This window comes from Crocodylus siamensis, chromosome 14, assembly GCF_052110815.1.
Source record: "Crocodylus siamensis isolate JL-2025a chromosome 14, ASM5211081v1, whole genome shotgun sequence".
In the NCBI taxonomy this organism is placed as follows: domain Eukaryota; kingdom Metazoa; phylum Chordata; order Crocodylia; family Crocodylidae; genus Crocodylus; species Crocodylus siamensis.
In genome coordinates, this window is record NC_143408.1 from 24,075,547 (window position 1) to 24,085,599 (window position 10,053).

The window sequence follows — 10,053 nt, forward strand, 5'->3', positions numbered from 1 at the left end:
TCTCATCCTCTCCTTGCTAGCACCACACACATATGCTCACGCATCTTCTCTTTGCTGTCACCATACACACACACACTCTCCCTCTCTCTCTCTCTCACGCGCACACGGTCACACTCTTTATCCTCTTCTTCCTATCAGCACACACACACACACTATCCTCTTCTTGCTGTCACCATCCACACACACTCTCTCACACTGTCACACTCATTAACCTCTTCTTGCTATCAGTACACACGCACATGCACTCACACTCATTATCCTCTCCTTGTCACCATCCACACACACCCCCTTTTCTCTTTTAATTTGTTGATGTATCCCAGGCCAAATTAGCCAAAACTAATTCAAAATCCGAGAGTCCAGACCCATCCGTGGCCCTGCTACCAGCAAACATCCTCCGCCCCCCGCCGGGGCTTCAGATGTTCCCAAAACCTTTGGCAGGCATCCTACTTGCAGGCCCAAGCCCAGAGACTTGGGGTTCAGATGCCTCCAAGATTCACTTGCCCTCAGCCATAAGGCCCTCCGAGCAAGCTAGGGAGGAGACTCCCATTTCCACAAAGTGGGCTTCAAGCCGCTACACCTCGGTGGGTACTGCACCATGCCAGAAGAGCAGCTCTCCCCGGGTGCACTTTACGGACACAGATGCATAGTATTTCCCCTGCCAGGTCATGAACAGGCACTATACTCGATCCTTTCCTTGCTATTAGCACACGCGCACACACATCATTCTCTCCTTGCTGTCACCATCCACACTTGCACACAATCCTCTCCTTGCTATCACTGCACACACACACACACACACACACACACACACACACACACACACCCCTCTCCTTGCTGTCACCATCTCACACACTCTAACACCCTCCTCCTCTCTTGCAGCCAGGACTGGGTCCCCCTGGCCTGGGACCATAAACAAGTCACAGTTGCACAGTTGGGCTTAAACATCATCCAACCAGAAATGCACCCTCAGGACAATGACAGTGATGGGGATGAGCAATAAGAATAAATGCATTAATTAATAATAAATAAATAATCATATATAACCATCATAATGATGGAGAGATGATGATGATAGCGATAAATAATGATAAATAATAAATGATAACATCCACAATAAGGGTGATGAAATGATAATAAAACACAACAATAATACATAGTAATAAATAATTATGATGGTGATGATGATAACGACAGTGATGGTTGATGATGATAAACCACACTCTGCCAAATATATACATATTTTTTTTCTGGCCCTGTCAACCAGGGAGCAAACTGAGATCTAAGTGTCACTGATTCTGGTTCACTCGACAGAGTCTCTGCATCTGCTCCCCAGGGTGCCCAGTGCCCAAGCCTGCACCCCACTCCCCAGGCTGGCTCTGGGTCTCCAGCCCTGCCCCGGTGATGCTCGAAGCCTCCAGTTCTGCCAGGCGTCCCACCCGCCTGCCTGGCAATTGGTTCCAGATGGGCAGGATGCTCGTGCTCATGGAGAGGAGGCCCCTTGCAAACAGAAGCAGCAGCCTGGAAATGGACTGCAGGACTGGGGCTTACCCCAGACAACAACCTGCTCCAACAACAGGCATGGGGGGACAGCATCAGGGGAACCCTGAAGTCTCAGATCACAACGCAACCGCAGGGTGAGAGCCTCCTTGCTTTCTCACAGCTCCGTGGCAGTCCCGAGGACGACTCGCATGCAAAAGGCGGAAGAGATTTGGCCCTAATTTCATATAACATTGTTCAGGCAACCTGTATCCTGGGAACGATTTGCAGTACAATAGCAGAGCTAAAATAATAGCAGAGGGGAGAGAAATTAAGAGGCACAGACTGGGGAGTTAAATAAAACAAAAACCCCTGATTCAGCTCAGATGTGAAAAGAGAGGGAGTGTCCACAGACATGGAAAGACACTGGGAGGCTGTTCGACATGCTGGGAGCTGCAGGGAAGACCCCTGCGAGAACCGTGGGGTGGTCAGGCCAAAGGCTGGGAAGGAAACCAAGCAGGAGGAGGAGAGAGAAGATGTGTGAGGCTGGCTGACATGTCCCTGAGGGATCTCAAAACTAGGTGGTTGTGTGCTACCCTCAGCACAAAGCAGGAGGAACACTGCTGGCTACCATAATATACATTCTCTGCAATAAAAAAAAGTTTCCTGCTAGCATACATATATTTTGCAATAAAAGTAAAGTTTCCTGCTAGCATCTCCCCCAGCCAGGGGGAAGCCAGGGAGAGGACTATGGCTCTGACATGCCCCAATTGCTGGGGTGGCTTAGCCTGCTGGTCACGATGCCAACAGGGCATGGTCTATGCCATTTTACACCAGGGAGGTGCAATCTGGCTCAGGAAGGGCAGGCTACACTGCAAACCCTGTAGCCTGACTGCACTCGCGTGGCTTGTAAAATGGGGCGCCTCCAAACACTGGCAGATAACCGGAGAAAAGAGCGAACGACAGCAGAGAGTGAGAGTAATTGAGAGGCCCAGCCATGGGAGGAAAGGCCTATTTTTTTTGCTGAGATTTCAAAAGAGACAGAAAGCTGACGAGGTAGAGAGACAATGGGCAATTATAGCAGTTATCCCAGCAAGGGGCATCCGAATGGACTAGTTGGGGGGGGGAAGGGAGCTGGAGCTTTCCTGTGGCTCCCTGCTAGGAAGAGGAGGGAGAAGAACAAACAAAGCTTTGGAGCATGTGGGACCAAACTTAGAAACATTGAGCCAATTCCTCACCGGGTAAACTGGCAGAGTCCCACGGCCCTCATGTTGATTTACACCGCCTGAGGATCTGGCTGGGAGTAGCAACCCCCTTTCTTGAATGATAAAATCGAGGAGGGAACTAATAGTTCAGGTTGCCTGATGGTTCTCATAAGACCCTGTTTCCAGCTGCTTACAAGTTTGCCAGACTTTAATAAGTCTGGGCTGCTGCTCTCCCTGCTTGCTATCCGCCAATGATTGGTGGGCGGGGGGGAATTTAATACTTCAGCCATTTTTGAGAAGGAGGGTCAGGAAACATATGAATTCCCGTTTCGAAACCGTCTCACAGCTGTATCACGGAGCAACTCCAACGTGTCCGTGCTTTGGAGCAAACACACGCATCTTATCCTTGCTCCAAAGACCAGTCTGTATAGAGGATAACGGCCTAACACGGCTACCTTTTACTGTTACTCCTAGCAGCAGAAGTCTGGGCTACAGATCTACAGGTCCAGTCCCTATTGCTGACCCACAGTAGGCATCACAATAGCTCCACAGGCTACAATTTTTGCAGTAATTGTATGTGTTCATGTCATTAAAGTCTGACTTGTAATGCATGTGCACAAAGGGACTACAATCAAGGTTGCACCTTAATTCGGGCATCACTTTGAGTCCTGGACGGTCCAACTTTAACATTCCTTTAGCCAATTTTTAGTATAAAACATTAATATTATAGTATATACTATTATATGACTTGTATATCTATCTATATACATGTAACATAATACACGCACACACATATATGTAATATAATACACAGACATTATATACACACACACACATATATACACATCTGTAATATAATACATATATAGAGATATATACACACATATAGGTACACACACTATATATAGTGTGCTTGTGTGTGCATATATATGATTTAAATCCCTTCTTATCTGCAGCACTAGAACACCACAGACTTCAATTAGTATTTCTTTGCATACCATACTAACATCAGGCAGGTAACAGAATCACTGCATCCTGGCATCGTACCCATATAGGAGATGGTCTCTGCCTGGAAGAACTTATCTAAACAGATAAGACAGGAACAGAAACAAACAGGAGAGCAAGACAAGCACAGAGCTTATAAGTAACCTTTCATCCCTGCTTTCACTTTCCAAACCAACTTTCTACTACTTCACTTGTATAAGTAGCAGATCATTCATTTACCTGCATTGCATATGATGCCAGCCTCATCAGTGTTTAGCACTTGTGATACCAAAGAGTTATTAAATTCATGACCTGTTTATGTGCACAGGAGAGTTTTTATGGTCCTACATTTATTTTGCAGTGCAAGTATAGTCTCTCTCACTACACAACTGGTGAAAAAAAAAGACCAAAAGCCATCAGTTGCAAGGCCTCTAATGCAGCCCTGAGCTGATGAAGACCTGCAGATTTCAAGCCTGCTCTTGGAGGCATAAGATGCTCAGAGAAAAAGGGAAAGGAGCCCTACCAAAGTGCAGGCTGTGCCTGTGGCAAAGGAATATGGTTTGGATAAAGCCCAGACCCTGGGAAAGGGCAGAACATTTCTTTCAGTCCTGGGGCTAAATCCTTAAATGAAGCACAGTGTACAGGTGACTGCAGCCAACTTCCTCTGCGTTCCAGGACCCCCAGGCAAGGGGTTGGACTAGATGACCTACAGAGGTCTCTTCCAACCCTATTTCTCTATGATTCAATTGATGCCCTTTCCCCCCCACATAAAAGGAAGGATTTCTCTGGTCTACAGGAGATCAGAATCAGGCCCCCACCTCTCAATCTCATCCTAAAGTAAGTGCTCAGTCAGGATCCCCAAGGCCATTACAGTCTGACGTTCCTCCCGTCCACGCCTAGTTTTACATTATATTACAGTAAGACTCTGTGGTCAATTTTCCCATAATGATCATAAAACCAAAGTATTTTAAAAGACAAAGCAGCAGCTGCAACTATTACTAGGCAAAGAGTGAAGGATCTTGGTGATTGCTTTGCTTATTCTAGGAAAGCACCTCTGACTCAGCAGCCAGAGTTACAAGGCAAGCATCCTGTTGCTGAAAGTTGGAGATCTCTGCTTCTGGAAGAGCCAGCTATTTGCATAACAATCCCCATCCCACATCCTCAGGTGTGCAAGAAAGTGATTCCCACTCCCACATCCTAAATCCAATCGGCTCATCTGTGTGAACAGACTGTACAGCTGCAAAGCGTTGACTGCCCTTTGCAGGCAGAGGCAGCACCACACCTTTCCTTTCAGGTCCGCGCTAACCTGAGTCCTGCAGGAACCTGCTATAACCTTGTGCTTCACTGCTTTTGGTTACCCACCCCAGACTGCTGAATCATGCAACTCAAGGTCATGAGAAAATGGCCAAGAAACTAACCCCGGTGTGCATTTAAGTGTCTTTTACTTTTTCCGGCGCGTAGGTTGTAGCCATGTTGGTTTAAGGACATATGCAGACAAAGTTCATAGTTTCATAGTTGGTCAGGTCGGAAGGGACCTGAGCAGATCATCAAGTCCGACCCCCTGCCACGGCAGGAAAGAGTGCTGGGGTCAAACGACCCCGGCAAGGTGTACATCAAGCCTCCTCTTAAAGACCCCCAGGGTAGGAGCCAGCACCACTTCTCTTGGAAGTTGGGTCCAGACCCTAGCCGCCCTGACCGTGAAGTCGCACCTCCTGATATCTAGCCTTAATCTCCCCTCTGCCAGCTTGTGACCGTTATTCCTGGTCACTCCTGGCGGTGCTCGGGGGAACAGGGACTCCCCCAGTGCCTGCTGATCCCCCCTGATTAGTTTGTAACAGGCCACTAGACCCCCCTCAGCTTTCTCTTGTGGAGGCTGAACAGGTTCAGGTCCCGTAGCCTCTCCTCGTAGGGCCTGCCCTGCTGCCCCTGATCATGCGAGTGGCCTCCTCTGGACCCTCTCCATGCTGTCCACATCCCTCCTGAAGTGCGGCGCCCAGACCTGTACACAGTACTCCAGCTGCGGCCTGACCAGTGCCGCACAGAGGGGGAGGATCACCTCCTTGGCCCTGCTCGAGATGCATCTGTGGATGCAGGACAAGGTGCGGCTGGCCTTCCTGACTGCCTCCCCACACTGCCGGCCCATGTTCATCTTGGCATCAATGACAACTCCAAGATCCTTTTCTGCCTCTGCCCTGACAAGAAGGGAGTTCCCCAGCCTGTAGGTATGGTGCTGGCTCTTCCTCCCCAGGTGCAGCACCTTGCACTTGCCGGTGTTGAATCCTATGCTGTTCTCATCTGCCCACCCCTGTAACCGGTCTAGGTCCAATTGCAGCCTATTCCTCCCTTCCAGTGTGCCCACGTCCCCCCGCATCTTAGTGCCATCAGCAAATTTGAACAGATGCTTTTCACCCCCTCGTCCAAGTCGCTGATGAAGATGTTGAACAGTGCGGGCCCGAGGACCGAGCCCTGGGGGACCCCACTGCCTACATCCCTCCAGGCCCAATAAGACCCGTCCACCACTGGCGCGGCCCTCCAGCCGGTTGGCGACACATCCGACTGTGTGGGTGCTGACTCCACAGTCCCTCAGGTTCTTTGGGTGAATCTGAAATCTTTCATTAAACCAACTTAAATGTTATTAGTCTTAAGCTTAAAAAGTCATTTTGCTTTCTCCTTCATTTGGTGTTTTGGTCTCTCTTTTGCTGGCTGCATAGATAAATGGGCAATTCCTCCCCACTGCCAACAATTTAGCTACAGATAGGTCAGCTCAGAAGGAATATTAGAGTAGCACACGCTCTGTGGATTGGGAATTGCATGCAGCAGCCAGGAAGCCCAGCTATTAAGGTGAAACTCTCCCATGCGGAGAGCCGACACTAATACCTATGTGATTATTCAGTCCCTTTCCCAACAGAGTACAAGTGCTGGCTCTCAACCGAGTGGCAAATTCCCCTCTGACTCAGACCAAACCTTTGTGCAAGGGCTCAGCTGGAAACTTTCTCCAACTTCCCGGCAGGTGTTAATCAGGATTTGAAACAGGGACCTTTGGAACTGGGTGTGGATGGAGAAACCCGCCAATACCCTCCACTTCTCTCGTGATTGAACTGAGTAGAGCAAAGCCACATGCTCCAGGACATGGCCTGAACACCGAGATGGGGGAGGAACCGGTTCCATTTTGTATTCAGTTTAGAAGCTTTATCCCTGCTCGCAAACAGCATTAAGGAAGAATGAAAACAGCCAGGACCTATGTCCTTAAGTCGTCAGCCAGGCATTATCTCTTCAGGCTTTTTTCCCCCCCAGAAAGCAGGGAAACTGCACATTTCAACCCAAATAGATTATTAGAAGGGTGCTGATGAGAGCCATGCTTCTAGCAGCCACCACCAGAACAGATGCAGGGTAAAAATACCACTGGCATTTGCTTCACTCTTTACATCCAATTTACTGGCCTGTCCTTAATAAACTGTATGCCAGTCACATTGCTTTTGCTCTGTTAAGGCATAAAGGAGATGGATGGCTTGTAACTCCAGGTGACGGTAGACATCCATTCTTCCATTACAATCACATCGAGCAAGAGGTTTAGGGGTAGATTATGCCTGACTAAGACAGGGAGGCAGGAGGGGAGGTCTCTTGCAAATATTCCTGCTTGGCTTTTTCCAAAGCCAGCACAGGGAAGACATGGGTCCATTCACTTGTGCCATCTGGTGCAGCTGGGGAGCGTGCCCACTGTGTTGCACGGGGGCTGTCCAGACTTGGGCTTCCCTGGCGCTCTTTGGGCATCGTGACTTCAGATTTAGCATTTCTGAAGCAGCAGCAGCTGCAAGCGCTTGGCTCCTCTACCCTCTCAGCTCCCCAGCAGAAGCAGTATTTAAACACTGTTTCTGCTATAGCACTTAAGCCTCTTGAGAAACGCTCCCCCCCACCCCCAGACTAACCCAGTTAGCTCATATTTCGAACCACCCACTTTCTCCTCCACTGGGCACCTTGCCTTGCATTTACCAGGAGTTTAGCTCCGCTGCTCTGGGCTCATTAGGTTCCTTCTGCTGCCCTGTCTGTGGAGAGCACCATACAGGTATACTTCAGGTTACCCACACCTTGGGATGGCTTCTTTCTCCTCAATCCTGAAGATTCAGGCCAGGGGAAGAAAGGCCCAGCATCTTCCAGTGCTCCAGAACCCCCCTGTCTAGCTCCACATTGAGGGTTGGGTTGTGGCAGGGGCAGTACCAGAGGCTGAAGGCTTTCAGTGCCTCCACTAAGCAGAGACAGCTGTGGACATTCCCCATGTGCAAATGCTTCCACCCAGATCCGCAAGGCTCCAGGAGAAAGCTCACTCCCAACTACAAACTGCCGTGCAGGGGCCAGCTCTTGGGACATCAACTTTCATTTACTATGCAAGAACCACCATTCGGCTTCTATTAACCGCCAAACAGCAACACTGATGCCTGGCCTGGACTTGAACCCATGAGCCGCTGGCAAAGAAATCACTGTCCCAGGAGCGCAGGCTTGAGCTAGCGACTCGCATTCCCTCTTAGCCACACTTTAACAAGCTGCCCATTAAAAACCTCACACAAAGGTATGGAGCCAGATGCTGGTGTGAACCTGGACTAACACAGATGTGCAGCTGTGATCAGGCTGTGTCCTTGCCCTGTCTCTGGGTTGCATCGGTGGGTTTCTCTGACACCCTCCCGCCCCCAGCCTGGTTAAATGCTTCCAGGACTGTGGAGCCATCAGGGTCAGGGGGGAGAGCATGAGCTGGGCTCTCTCTGACCTTACACCCCATTGTTTAAATTGATGGCTTAGTCCCAAGCTTGCATTGGTGATGGGCATAAAGATCACAGGTAAAATTTGCTGCTCCAGCCTTTGATAGAAACCCCACCGTTACAGGGGGGAGCAGAGTTCAAGTATTCTTCTGTTAAGTGAAATAAATTCACTATCCCCCGATGCTCCTGTGCCCTGCTTGCTCGGCAATATCAAACAACGAGGTTCTGAGCACCCGGTCCTCTGCATCTCTGACCTCTTTACTGACCCTCTCTGAGGCAGGAAGTCAAAGCGTGGAGAGGCACAATGGACCGGGCGTAATTAAACAAACGCTTTCTAGCTGTAGGAGGGTAGCGCTCAAGCCTCTGCAGCTAAAGGTCCTAGGTGTGGCCTCTCTGAGATGCCCGGGTCCCGACTAAACACAGGTTAATTGAGACACTAAGTGAAGCCTGTGATAAAGCTGCTCACATGATGGCGAGAAAGGAGATACAAGGCCATAGTCCTGTTTCCCCTCCAGTCAGCGAAGCCAGACTTGCAGCTGGGTAAAGTGGCATGGCATTGTTAAAGGCAGCTAAGTCATGCTGACAGATGCTAACTTGAGGGCACAGCCTAGCTGAATTGAATAGCTATAGGGCTTGAATAGGAGCATGATCTATGCTGAGGCAAAGCTTACATGTGCTCTGGGGACTGAATGCAGCTAACGCTCAGCGGGCTAAATTCTGATTTCAAGTGGTGCAACTATGTCGGCTTCAACTGTTGCACTGCGACTGCTCTCTTGCTTTGTTTCTCCAGCTGGTTTCCATTCCACTCCAGCCGCTCACGCGCCTCTCTTCACATCTGGATCTAACTATCAAACAACGGTTTCTGTTTAGCCGTGGTATTTGGCCGCCTGCCTCCCCCATGGCATCACGGTTCAGAGACCTCAAGTCCTGCAGGGCAAAGAGAAAGAGACAGCGAGTCCAGACAGGTGAAATCTGTTTCTCTTTGTCCTTCCTGAGTCCCAGTTGGTGCCCGTCTGTGTGATGGCAGATACTCCCACTCTGAACAAACACACTGTAATCCTGGAAGGGAAAAACCCCAGCCCTGTTCAAACTCACACGCATCAGTCCTGGGAAGCAAGATCTATAAAAGGACCTGAGAGAACGGTAGAACTCAGCATCTCATTATGAAGAGATTATTTTTTGTCGTGATCTCAGGGCTACAGTTGACTCTTATAGGCACCCCAAGCCTTATCCATTCTGGTTGTTGGCTGGCTCTTACTCTCCTGTGAAAGCTGTTCCACTTTTTATAAAAATTATATATCCATTGGGTCCTAGGGAGAGAAAGCCAGTGGGACAGTCAAGCTCCAGGCCCTTCTCCAATCAATAATTAATTATTTCTACCATGTGGAACAATGGCAACTTGAGCCAGAGATGCCCAGACTCTATAGCCTGGGAATTAGGGCATCCTCTTGGCTGTAGGAGATCTGCATTTAATCAGGCAAGAGGAAGGATTTGAACTCTGTATCCTCTGGGAGAACCGGCACCATTTCTTCCTAGCTGCCTTTTTCTAGGGGTACGTGTGCTCCAAGCACCCCTGCAGGCCAAAAAAAAACACTTACAAATTTCTGCCAGGGCTTAGGTGCCAGGCAACTCAGCGC